The following is a 14,407-nucleotide window of genomic DNA, read 5'->3' on the forward strand; positions in this document are numbered from 1 at the left end:
TTCAATATCTAATACATAACTAGTGTAAATATATTATTATAAGTAATTATAACGACTTCCTAATATACTTCTTATCGCTACCGACGTGATAAATCTCACTCGCAATAATAAATGGGTGACTAATCATAGGAATTCCAATGCACGAAGGCCTCCAACACAAAATTGCTATGTTGTGTATTAAAAATGATTTTTTTTAAAGGACGGATATGTGCCGATACAATCATCGGTGTAATCACAGAAATATTTCAATTACACCTCATTATTGTCACACGTTCTATTGTCGAGCAAAAAATGATGACAACATTGCGAATTATCATTCGATTGCGACGATTCATTGCAGGTATTGGATTCGTGTATAAAATTGGTTAAACGCGCGCCCCGCAGTTTTAGAACCGCTTGTGTTACTGAAACCGCCGCCGGTCGAGATGACAGCGATTTCTTCAAATCACAACACATATTTCAGTTAAACGTTAACCGTGAATCGGGCGGGACGCGTCAAGCGCTCCCTGCGTATGTAAACAAATCGGCAACGATTATAAAAGCCTGTTTTGTTGATTTTCATTTTTGGCAGCAAACTGTAAGTACTTTTTTATCAATCAGTTTTTGAAATGATGGTTTATTTAATTTGCCAATAGCCAAATTTTTTTTTTGTAATTAATATTAGACTTTTAAATAAATTAAAATATTGAATACAAAGTTCATCGTTTGACAATACTACTTTTTCAATATATAATTTAGCAATAGTATAGCATGTACATATGTATATTCAATGATTTTTATATGACTATAAAATTGTATTGTACTGTACTGTAAAAAAAATAGTTGGTGATTTTATAAAAATAATTATGCAAACCAACAAAACAAACATTAAAACAAAAGAAAACATCTAATACAATAGTAAATACAGTTCGAAATTTTAATTATATTTCTTGTCTTATGAATATATAAGCAGCAAGGGATGATAATAAACATAAAAATCCGAGCGATAATGGCAACACTCGTATGTTTTATGAATGCATCAAGTTCACCTTTATTTAGTCGAGGCAAATTATAAACAACACTCTTAAACCAGTCCCGTCTTTATTTACATAAATTATTGGTTGTTAACATAAATATAAGAGTAAAAAAAATATAATTTGGATTAATAAATAGCTTTAATTATATTTCCAGTGAATTATTAAATTAATCTCACGGATGAATTGTATTATTACAGATCATTACAGATTGTAATTTGTAATATTAGTTCTTTTTAACTTTTTCTCCTCTCTGAAGTATTATAAAAATTCCGTCCGGAAAAGGTGGCAAAATAAGGTAGATTTCTGTTAATGTAATTTTTACTTAAATGTAAATACCTATTACAGAACTTTTTCGACCTCTTTATTTTTTTCTCTGTAATTTTTAAAAAGTTACAATTTTATTTTTATATATTTTTTTTCAAAAATTATGTTTCTATTTCATTTAAATTTCTATTTTTAATTGTTTTAAACCTCCAAAAAGTTTTTCTAACAAAGAAATATTTTTTTATTGTTTTAAATAGCCACAATTTTTAAACAAATTTAGGTTGATTAAAAAATTCAGCCGATTTATTTTTAAAACAAGTTTCATATCGTTTTGATTAAAACTATGGCAGTATCGTGTCTTTAAATTTTGTCATATATCACAAAAATTAAAAAAAAAATATTAAAATTTTTATATATTTATTTTTTCTCTAAATTTTTTAAATGTGCTTGTGATGTTTTTTGTTTTAAATAGCCGCATTTTAAAAATACTTTTATTTTTGAATAAGTTTCATGACAATGGCAGTTTCGTATTCTCAAAAACTTATATAAGTGGCTAAAAAAATGTAAAAAAAAACATTTTTCTGTAATTATTATTATATCCTATTTTGATTTTCAAATGTTTTTAACCTCCTTATTTTTTTCCCCTAAGATTTTATTCAATGAAATTTTATATATTTCTAATGGAAGCTACATAAAAACTGTTAAAAAATGCTAAAAAGCGTTTTTTCCATGTTTTTTTAAATTTATATACGACATTTCGATTGATATAATATGCGATATCGTAAATTAAATTCATTATCAATTAAATAATTTTTAATGTGGGATTGTTACACGACCGAAAACTAAACTAAGCTTTTAGTTATATCGAGAGTGTACCTTTTGTGATATCAAATAAAAACCGCTTTAAAACAATATATTACACTACTTTTTTGTTTAATATACAAAAACATATTGGTGTAAAAACTCGTTCATGATTTTAACCCTTTGATGTAACCCTTGCTTCCTTTATTTTTTATCATAAGCATGATTTTTCAATAAATTCACTAAAAATGGCTTGGACCTGCTACAAAACTTTGCAAAAAATCTTTGCACCTCATAGGTTTAACGTTAGTTAGTTTATGGTGCATATTTTTTTGCTTTTAGTCGGTAATTTAATTAAACAGTCGGTAGTTTTCATTTAACTTTGAATTTTTACTAAGCATAAGTTTACGTCGAATAGTTGCTTTATAGTATATGCGATGTCGTAAATTAAACACATTATCCAGTAATAATTTTAAAATTTTGGTTGTTACACGACCGAAGACTAAATTACACTGATCTTGAGTTATGTCGAAAATGTTTCTTTTAGAATATCAAATAAAAACTGCTTCAAAAATAAGAAACAATCAATATTTTATGTTGTTATTGTATCAAAATATATATGCATAAAAATTTCAATTATTAAACCGTTCATGATTTTACTTAAGTCAATATTTTATTATTTTATTTTGCTTTTAGTCAATTTTTTTTAAAAACATATTTGTCTAAAAAATCGAATTTTTCTGATTTATTTCATAAATAAGTTTCTTTTATTTATTGCGTCAATATTTTTATGCTTTCTATCGCTAATTTAATTAAACAAACAGTAACTTTCATAAGATAGAACTCTTACGAAGCATATATTTACGTCGAGTAGTTACTTCATTTACAGAATTTCATAAATTAATAATTTATAATGAAATTTTTGGTTGTTAGACGACCGAAGACTAAACAAAACTGTTTTTTTTGTTATTATATCAAAATATATTTGCGTAAAAACTTAAATTATTAAAGCGTTAATGATTTTGACTTTGGTTAATATTTTATTTTGTTTTTAGTCAATATTTTTTCAAAATATGGTTGTTTTACAAATTGTTCTGATTGTTTTATTGCATGATCAAATTCCTTGTATTTATTGGTTGAATATTTTTGTGCTTTTTATTGATAATTTAATACATTTTCATTTTCATCACTGAAATTTTTGGTTGTTACACGACCGAAGATTAAATTAAACTGACCTTGAGTTATGACGAGAGTGTTTACTTCAAATAAAAAGCGCTTCAAAAATAAAAAACGACCAATATTTTTTTTGTTATTATATTAAAATATATTTCCGTAAAAACTTAAATTAATAAACCGTTCATGATTTTGACCCTAATTTTATTTAATGAGCAAATGATAATTTTTTTTTCAATATTTTTTCAAAAAACATTTTCTGAAAATTTAAAATTTTCTGATTGTTTTAATTAATGATAAAATTCTCTGTATTTATTGGGTCAATATTTTTTTGCTTTTTATCGCTAAATTAATTAAACAGTCATTTTTTAGTAAATTTTTTCTAAGCATGTGAATGTTTACGTCGAATAATTAGATTCATATGTGACGTTGTAAATTAATTTTATTCCTAATTGACCATTTTTAATTTTGGGTTTTTACATGACCGAAGACTAAGCTAAGATGACATTGAGTTATGTCTTTGGGATATCAGATAAAATCGCTTCAAAAACAAAATACAAGCAATTTTATTTTTTTGTTATAATACTAAAATTTCGTGATAGTTTAATTTTATGAGCAAATGTTTTGTTTTTAATTAGTAATGCATTAATATTTATATAGCCAAGTGATACGTTTTTTTTAAATAAATGTTCTGATTTGTAATATGTTATATTTTCTATGTAAAAATCGATTATATAATCACACATATTCTTACAAATTATATTATGAATTTAAGTATAAATGAAATGTAAAAAAAAAAGTTTTGGAATTTTCGATATAACCTTTGAGCTAAACTGACTATTAATAAAAAAAATACTAATGATGCATTCCTAAACAAAAACTGGCCATTAAACAAAATAATAATATATAAATATGTACATACATACATATATAATATTACTACACATATAAATCAGTAACTTTTGCTTTTAGTTATATATTTAAAATAAAAAATATCAAGTTAGAACTATTCACAAAATGTAAAAATCTTAGCTAATAAACTTATAGTTTTATTCCCATAAAATATTTTTTTTATATATTATATAATTGGTCGCGTAGTGTAGAAAATTCAAATTTTTTATTACGCTAAACATATACAATATCATTAAAAAAACTGTGTGTTACCTATTTTATAAGAATCACCTTCTGTGTAACGGTTATAATTTAAGCAGCTGGAGATTTGACAACGCTGTCACTGAACTTTTGTAATTTGGGTACCTACTAATTACATTCCATCTAATACTTGCTATCTACTAATTACATTACATTCCGTTTTATTTATATAGACATCGACTGTCTTCTGTTAAGTTCCATTTGAAGTAACCCCGATTTCCGTTCGTCACGTGCGTGATGACTAAACTTATTCCGCAAGTCACAAATACATATATCAATTACTTTTATTTAACTTTCAACTAGAAATTGCGGCAATCTTAGACTCACACTCAGCGGATTGTCCAGACAGTTCGTTGTAATATATAGTTGCAGCATTTGTATCGCCTCCTTTACAGCTCTTGACATTCAAAAAATGTTACAGTCTCCTGCATCACGTAGTTCCGCGATGCTTTGCTGTTATAATTACTCAAGATAATAAATCAAGTTTTAACAGTGGATTAGAATCGTTCTAGTCCGCTTTCAGTCTGTAAATATTGATTCGAATGTTATATAAAGTCATATATTAAACTAATTATAGACATGGATTTTAATAAATTCTACATTGTACTTTTGATTAGCATGGTTCTTAGAAAATGAAGCTTGCAGTTACAGTGACATTGCATTTGTGATGTAACGCTGACAACTAACACGCAATCAGATCACGCCATTTCAGATAATCTGATCGGGATAAATCGAACACTAAATGATCGCACAGTTTTCCATTGTCGCGTACATTTCCATTCATCGGATCACAATCACCGGAGGGGCGATCAGTCCATTCATAGTCCAAATCGAATTTGCCGTTTTGTGTGTCGGGAGGTCGCGAATTTGACAGAAACACTTCAGTACCTACTAATAATTGCATTTTTTGGTTTCTATTCGATATTGGAACGAAGAGCTTCTATTCCTACCAATTCAAGAATTTTTTTTGAATTTGCTACCTCACCTGGTAGTTGCGATTTGTGTGTAGAATTCCTCTATTTTTGCTTAGTGGAAATGTGTGTGCTATAATCAGTTCTGACTTATTTTTAAAAATCATGGTAATGGCCATGGTATTGGCTTTATTGGAAAGATAATTTTATGCCATTAATGTTTATATATGATTTCGAACATATGGGCACCACGGCTGGTCAATTTTCAAACAGCTAGGACCGTATATCGGGAATAACGCGGCGAATGTTGGCTTCCAAGTCGTCCACCGTCTCGGCGTAGACTAGCGACTTTACATATCTCCACAGAAAATTATCCAAATATGTTAAATCACACGGTCCTGGAGGCCAATTCACATATCCAATACACGAAATTATACGCTCATCAAATGTTTATTTCAATTAATTGATTGTGACATGTTGCGCCGTTTTGTTGAAACCAAAGCTCTTCCACATTAATGCCATTCAATTAGGGAATGAAAAGTCATTCACCATGAATCTATAGCACTCTCCATTGACTGTAACGTGCTATCCGGCATTATTTTTGAAGAAATATGGACCCATGATTCCACCCCCCTCCCCCCCATAAAGCATTCTAAACAGTGACTTTTTGTGGATCTAACGGCGTCTCAATAATGGCTTGTGAATTCTATTCACTCCAAATGCAGCAATTTTGCTTGTTGACTTAGCTATTCAACCAAAAGTAAGCCTCATCGATGAACAAAACTTTGTGGTGAAAATGAGGATCAAGAGCAATCTCGTTTTCAGTCCATTTACCGAAAGTACTGGATCTTGTAAGCTCGTAAACTAAGATATTTCCGCAAAATCGCTCCAATTGCTTTGCACGATAGCGAATCGGCTCATTCGGGTCCTACTCAATACGCTCCACACAGAAACAGCTTCTTCGGTGCGCACTGTACAACGTCTCTGCGGGTGCGTATTATCAATTAGAGTATGCGTGGTGCGAAAACGATCCATGGTTATTCGAATTATTTGCTCAGATGACCGTAAAATGGACGTAGTGCACAGTATGTTTCCCGAACTGAACCATGATTTTCGAAATAAATTTGCTCAATTTGCAAGCGTTGTTCTGGCGTAAGTCTATTCATGGTGAAAAACTTCGATACTATTATTAGTAGCTTATTAAGTTCCTTGGTAGAAAAAGTTCATTGTCAACTAAATAAGCACTTAAGAAAAATAATGACCATTTTATAAAACCAGCAATGCAGCTAATAATAATAAAAATAATATTTAATATAATAAATCCACTAATGACAAAGTAAAGGTCATTGTTCACTCTTCCACTTGTCCTATACCTCAAAATACATATTTTGAATCAGAAAAAATATTAATTTTCGACAACTTCGTTAATGCATTGTTTGGCAATGACTGACATACAATAACAATAATGCACAACATGACTCATACCACTGGAATCCAATACCTCTGAATTGGTACATCCGAACAAAAATTCCTTAATACAAAAAAAATCGATTGCCAAATGCCGCAAGATTTCTGTGCAAAAACAAAAGTTTTTTTATTTTAAATTTTAATATAAAATATTTTTATTCCTTTATTTTTTCTCTACGGTCTCTTTGATAAAAATATATTTTTTTTAATTAATAAGAAAACGAACATTTAAAAGTTATTTGGCAATACGATTAAGACTACAGCAGTTATTATATTTAAAAAACAATTATACTCAGTATAAATAGTGTGAAAAAATATTTTAAATATTTATTATAAACGTTCTTCTTCTGTTATTTTTATTTATTTATTATAAGAGTCGTAGTATGAACGCAAGATTTCCGAGCGTTCTTACTGCGACGTTGCTTTTGACGTGAATTTTTTTAACAAAATATATTTTCACTGTCAAAATTTTTTATCCACCGGTGAAAATGTATTCCGATATGATTTCATTGAAATGATATATTTAAAAAAATAATAATAATCTTCAAATGCTCCCACCTGTCCCCCCCCTCTCCCCCTCAATGACATCCCTGTTTAACGAGCTTAGGTTAGCCAATATTTACACGGAATATTTTTAGAAAATGTTTCATGGCAATACGATTTAAATTATACAGTTCGGTAAAAATATCTTTGAAAAAAAGTAAAGAGATAAAATGTGTTTTGTGGGGGATCTTATTCTTGAAACTCGCGCAACAATTACCCTAACCACGACACAATAAGGATTAACTTGACAATAGAGTGTAAACGAAGGGATGACACAAAAGCCCTCGTTATGTCCAGGAAAAAAGGATTTCACATAAATAACACTTTATGACTCTCCGACGCATTGAAATAATATTTCTTTGTTGCGAAATGGACATGGAATACAATGTATCACTGGATGATTAAAAGCACCGTAAAGCTGCAATATTCCCGTTGCGCCATTCGACCTCGGTATGATGTCACTTTCTAGAGGCGTGGACATATTGCGTTGGACGAATAAACATGCAACAATTTGCTGGATGGTCGCTGCATGGTTATGATTCGTCAGCGAGCTTTGCAACCCTTGATACTAAGGTCAGAGGTCAAATACGTCCCGAGAAGTAAGACGAGGACCATACGGTCAGAACCAGAGAGGGACTCTACCATATACGATCGTTGCAGCAGAGAGGAACGAACCTCGCTGCCACGACTATAAGACATCTGAGGACCATCAACTAGACATCATCCCTCCGCCAGCTTCTCCACCACCGCTTGGAGAATAACGATACTCGCGCACCATAGTTTGTGGCAAAATATGTAATAATATATATTAAATTATTACTGTCTTTCTGGCTGCGAAGTCACGCCCCTTAGTGTTAGAAACCTTAAATTTTTTCACATTTATGTGGGATATAAGAAAATTTGAGGTTACTGTAGTTTTAAGCATATCGATATAAAACTTGTTCTGAAAATGTATATCGTATATCGGTTAGTTTCGTTGGTCAACCTATATAAATGTTTATAGTATATCGGTTAATTTCGTTGGTCAACCTAAACCGCAATCTTGTTTCAAAATAGCGGTTATTCACAAAAATAAAAAATCGTAACTTCGTAAAAAAATCAAACATTAACAAACTTACAAATAGAATTTTTTATATATATGATTTCGAACTGCCATTTTATAGCTTATTTTATATTTATTTTAAAAAAAAGGTAATCTATCCACTGTAAACTAGAAGAGGGTCACAGTGGATCGGCCTTCAGGTTACAGTGGATCAGACTGGAGTCAACTAATATATTGCTATTAAAATAAAATAAAAGGCATGAATTGCAATAATTATATAAATACTTATTGCATTTAAACGCCTATATTATTATAAATGGAAAAATTTAAATCATATAATTACTAGCATCTGCCAGATAAATTATATTCTCACTGGTAAAAATATATATTTACCGGTGAAAATGTATTCCGATATGATTTCACTGAAATGACACATTTTTAAAAATATTTTCGGGATAGATTTGATACATAATAGATTTGAGGGGGGGGGGCAAAAGTTGGCCAGTCAGTGATTGTTTTTTTTAATATTTCGATTTCATTTAAATTCATAATATTTCATTAAATTACATGCATTTTTCTGGGCAAATTACCCCCCCCCCCCCCACCCCACATATCCCCCTAAATGACGCCCATGAACAAATGTCTAAATATTTTATTATGATATTGTAAAATATTTTTAAAGCTTTATATTTTGTTGTGTGACATTTTTCTTCTTCCCCCTTTACTTTTTAAATTTATTAATAATGATCTATATTATGATATTTTTATTGTTAATTATTATTATTAACATATTATTAATATAAAATTAGTATTAAATTTCTAAAGTGAATACTTAAATGATTTGAAATATAAAACCGTTTTTAAAAACTGATAAACATTAATAACCAATTATTTAATTCGTTCGACTAAAAATATTTTAAACGTGAATTTTACCCGATTACTTGATTTAACTATAAACTAAACTAAAAAATAGTATCTTAATTGCGTAGTAGCCTTGAGACATCTGGTTTTAAAAAAGGGTGCATCGGAGACTAAAAAATAAGAATTTACATAGTGTATCATATTTCTCACTCACAAAAAGTCGCCTTTTTCGCGCAACGTTTTTATTATAACAATTTATATTCAAGGCTAATAGCTGGTAGAAATTTGAGGAAAAAAATGCAACTGGTAGAACTCAAAACGTGGTTCATTCTATTATGCATATTTCGCGGTTTGACGTCGACGTTTACGACTGAATCGAAATCAAACGTATTGTGATGCCGAATGGCGCCGTTTACGAAACGTGCAAAACGTGTGAAAGTCTATCAATGCTTTCGATTCGGTCAGGTTTTTTCCACTTACAATTTATTATCTATCCCAGGTACGTCAGAAGCACCCTATCTACAATATATAACAAGCACAAACCTGCATAAGATGCATTAGCACGGTGTGACTCATTCATGACAACAAAAAAGCATGAATAGAAATTGTAATGCTCTCTTTTGTGCTTAAAATTCTATGATGCGAACGCAGATAAATCTATTAGATGCATATTTTTTATGACACAGAAGCTGTGCAAGCTTGATCTTGACGCATAGGTGCAGTAGATAGGGAGAGGGAATCAATCGGAAATTTCATCTCTTTTGAAATGATGGGCTTAAAACAATTAAATTCCCTACAACTATAAAATATTTATATTAGATGGTTGAAGTGGAAGAAATATTATACAAAATTGTTTCACTAGTGAGCTGCGCTCTTTATTCATTTTTTAAATCCGTCAAAATGTTTTGATATATCAGGAATGTTATTGTTGGATAATTACATATGAGCAATACAATTCATGGTTTGCAGAAAAATGACAGCATTGTGATGATCACAATGTAAAAATTCTATCTGGCCGTGAACGAATCATAAATTTTAATAAAAATGTCATCGTCCGTCTATTATATATTCCTTGTGAAAATTTAATGATTATATCAATTCTTCTCGATCGTAACTCAAATCCACGACAATGTGTGAGGTCAATGCAGTTTTTTCTCTTTGTAATAAATCACCCAACCTTCAATTGTGCATCGAAATCATATCAACTTCCCGTGGTGACCTCACCGATGAAGAATTCTGAAAACAATGGCGGGTTTTGCACGTGACCTTTGATGCTGATCGAAGAACAAAAAGTTTAATAACGCCATTGTGTTCTCGCTTTCATAGAGTGAAAGGTTGCTGATTTCTATTGTTTCAAACGCAATGACCGAAGTTTTTCAGCCGAAAAAAATACTGAAGGACGGATACATCGCGTGACGACATTGTTTAGTTTTAATGGCTATTTCTAGTGTTCTTAGATGGTATTATTGTTATTTTTGTTATCAAATCAGGTTTAGATCTGTCATATTTATTGCATTGACCTCACGCAAATTATCGATTTCATAATATGCGATTTGCATTTCATGGAAATACAAATTTTATATTAAAATTTTGCTTAAGATGCTAATATTTTATTTATTAGTTTATATAATACATAAATAATGTATCCAAGTTTTTTTGTTCTATTAATATTGAAGTACCATAACAGCTCATAAAAACAATGTCTTACTTAAAAAAATAGTAATAACTTCTAGTAAAATAGCAAAGGTGATTTTACATTTTTTTGTATTAATACTTTTGATAAAATATATAAAAATAGCAGATAATTTTATTAATAAAAATATTTACTATAAGAAATATTAATATTTTTTAAATTATATTAAATATTAATTAATGTATATAAATATATCAACTAAATTCCATTCCCAATTTGATCCACCATCTTGTTTCAAAACAAATAGATGAATAGTATTAAAAAAATATATTAATTAGAATTTGAATTAAAATTAAATTAAAACGAAAAAGTGCTTTCTTTTTTATACTATTATACATACCACTTAACCGACGGGTCAGGTAGTACCTACTCATCATATTTTCTGATGGTAATTCATGGGACGGCTAAAATCTGCCATTAATATTTAAAGAATGGTTCTGTAGTATCTACCCGCAAAAACTAAAGCTATTGTTCTGCCATATATATAATGAATGTATTATATTATATTTTTTTCTTTAGTACAGACAAATCAATTAATTATACAATAAATTTATTTTCAGCTACATTATCTCTTATAAAAACGCTAAAAAAATCTTTACTAAATAGTTTTTTAATAAAAATAAAATAAATTTTAAATATAAATTAATTTTTTTCTATTTTAATATTTTTACCATCTTTTACAATTAGCCTTCATTAAAAAAATTGAATATATTTTTTATTCATCTTAGAAAAAATGATTTAAATATAAACTATATTATAATTTATTAAAAAATATTATGCAAATGTGAGATATTATGATTTTAACTATCCGGCATCTTGTTGCAAAATGGTGACAATTAAAAATCCATAACTTTGTTTTAGAAAAAGGGACGTCTTATGGTTTTATCCAGGGGGGGGAGGGCAATTGTCGTATTCTTAATATTTCGATTTCATTTTTTTAATGACATGCATTTTATGGCCCAATTCAAGGGGGCATTCCCCAAAACGCGTCCCTGTTTAGAATTCACGTCAAAAGCATTAAAATCGTGCAAAATTTAACATTTAAAGCAACATTATGACTAAAAATAAACGAGACAAAATAAATGAAGCATATCTAAACCAAATTTTGACCAATAGGAGAGCGCAAAAAACAATTATCACTTCTCAGAAGTCAAAAATTCACGTCAAAAGCAATAAAATCGTGTCGGCGCCGCCGTAGTGGGAACGCTCGTTACCGAGCGTTCCCACTACGACGGCGCTGACACGATTTTATTGCTTTTGACGTGAATTTTTGACTTCTGAGAAGTGATAATTGTTTTTGCGCTCTCCTATCGACCAAAATTCGGTTTGAATTCACTTTTATTAATACACTTATATTAGAAGTGCGTAGTAATATCGGTAAAGATAGCAATCATATTTTTAAAACAGTGTAATATTAAAGTGCAGACGACCATGGAGCAATATGCGAGATGCGACATTTGTCTGTATTTCTTTCGCTTATGGACTTTCGTTTCTCTTTCGTTTTTGGACTTGCCCTGATGAAAGTTATAATATGTTTGTTTAATTCATGTAAATTAGGTTTGAATTTGAACAGCAGAAGTACGTCTCGCAACTGTCAAATTGAGTTTCATATACATTTTAGCATATAATTTCATAGTGCCTATGAATTAAATGATATTTTTGCTAGTTGAAATATATATATAATACATATATATCTACTTATGAAAATATATTTGGATTTCGCTAGTGAAAATATATCTTCACCGAAAAATACACATTCACTGTAACATCTCATTTAAACGTTTATATTATTATATATGAGAAAGTTGAAACATATAATTACTTCTCACTAGTAAAAATATATATATACCGGTGAAAATGTATTCCGATATGATTTCACTGAAATGCCACATTTTTAAAAATATTTTCGGGATAGATTCGAGACATTTTAAATTTGAAGGGGGGGGGGGCAAAAGTTTTTTTTTGTTGTTGTTTTTTTTAATATTTCGATTTCTTTAAAATTTATAATATTTCATTAAATGACATGCATTTTTCTAGCCAAACTCAAGGGAGGGGTAATGCACCCACCTGCCCTTCTCAAAATGACGTTCCTGTGTAGAAATCATAGATATAAAAGTTTTTTTTCATTAATTCATACATAATTCATAAATAAATGAAATATTTTATTTTTATATTGTATTGTATTTACAAATTTTATTTTTGTTATGTGACATTTTTATTCTTCTGCCTTTACTTTTTAAATTTATTAATAATGATATCTTAATAGTATTTTGATTATGATATTTTTTATTGTATATTAATATTAATAACAAAATATTGATATAAAATTAGTAATAAATATCTCTATAGATTGCCTTTTAAACAAACACATATTATTTGTATATTAAAAAATATTTAATTTTACAATTATTAATATTAAACATATACATATTATAATCAAAAGTAGAACATTTTAAAATTCACTGAAAGTGAATAAGCGTTTTTTCCTTAATAGTCACTCCTTAAAGATTGAGAGATTGGATTTAAGTTAGGAAATATGTACACAACATAGGGGTAAATTAAATAAAGTATCAAACCTGTGGTTCAAAAGTACTGCTTTAATATTATATATTTTGTATTGTATAAGTAATATTTTAAATACACTTTTCCTTATATCTTTCTTCCGTATACTACTTTCTTTAAATAACTACTCAGTGAGAGGAAATGACAACTGTTTCTTTCATGAAAAAAATGGTGAGGTCTTCTATGTATTTTGATTATTTATTGTATATGGTTATTAGCTCAATTATAAGTTAGCAATGTGTAAGATTAATGAGGTTTTTTTATTAGCATCATACTTCGTGATATCACATATTATTATGTTGAATAATGATACATTACAAACACATTGTGAATACAGTCACGTGCGAGTTATAAATTTATATTAGAAACTGTGATATATTAGCGTGAGTAATTTCTGAAAAATAAAATAGTTTCTTTATTTGCTTAACTTTAAAATGAATTGATAATATATGTAGGATAGCTGCATATTTTTTTAGAGTCAACTCTTTGTTGCAAAAACTCATTGTTAACAAATCTAATTTTGTATCGAATTATGTTTGATTTTTTCAGTAACAGGAAATCTGTCTTGCGTGAAGTATTTCATCTGTTCTGCTGATTAGATTTGGTTGAATTAAAAATATGGAAATTTACAGTTTTCCTCACATGCAATTGACTTGAAATAATATATTTTATTTATATATGCAAATATGCAATCATAATGCAATAAGAATATTGTAAACAACAATGAGTATTTTACGATTTTAGTAACACCGCAAATGTAACTCACCTTCTTTGAAAAGTATAATAAAATATAATTAAATTTTATTAATTTAATTTATGCTAATAAGTATAATACATAAATTTGTATTACAATGCAACTAAATTTTTTGCATAATAGACAATATATTTTTATGCTCACACGTGATTTGTGTAAATAAATTAT

The 14,407-nt window shown here is 28.7% G+C and overlaps 1 protein-coding gene across 1 annotated transcript in view; it reads left to right on the plus strand.

The window, feature by feature from the left end:
• Positions 1-436: 436 nt before the first annotated feature.
• The window catches only part of LOC148227006 (sodium-independent sulfate anion transporter-like), a 35,578-nt gene continuing 21,607 nt past the window's right edge, over positions 437-14,407 (plus strand). The window contains exon 1 of the mRNA XM_088202745.1: positions 437-577. The gene's annotated coding sequence lies outside the window, so the exon portion shown is untranslated. The remainder of the gene's footprint in view (positions 578-14,407) is intronic.

This window comes from Plectrocnemia conspersa, unplaced genomic scaffold, assembly GCF_051122295.1.
Source record: "Plectrocnemia conspersa isolate PC_06_02 unplaced genomic scaffold, ASM5112229v1 ptg000013l, whole genome shotgun sequence".
NCBI classification, from domain to species: domain Eukaryota; kingdom Metazoa; phylum Arthropoda; class Insecta; order Trichoptera; family Polycentropodidae; genus Plectrocnemia; species Plectrocnemia conspersa.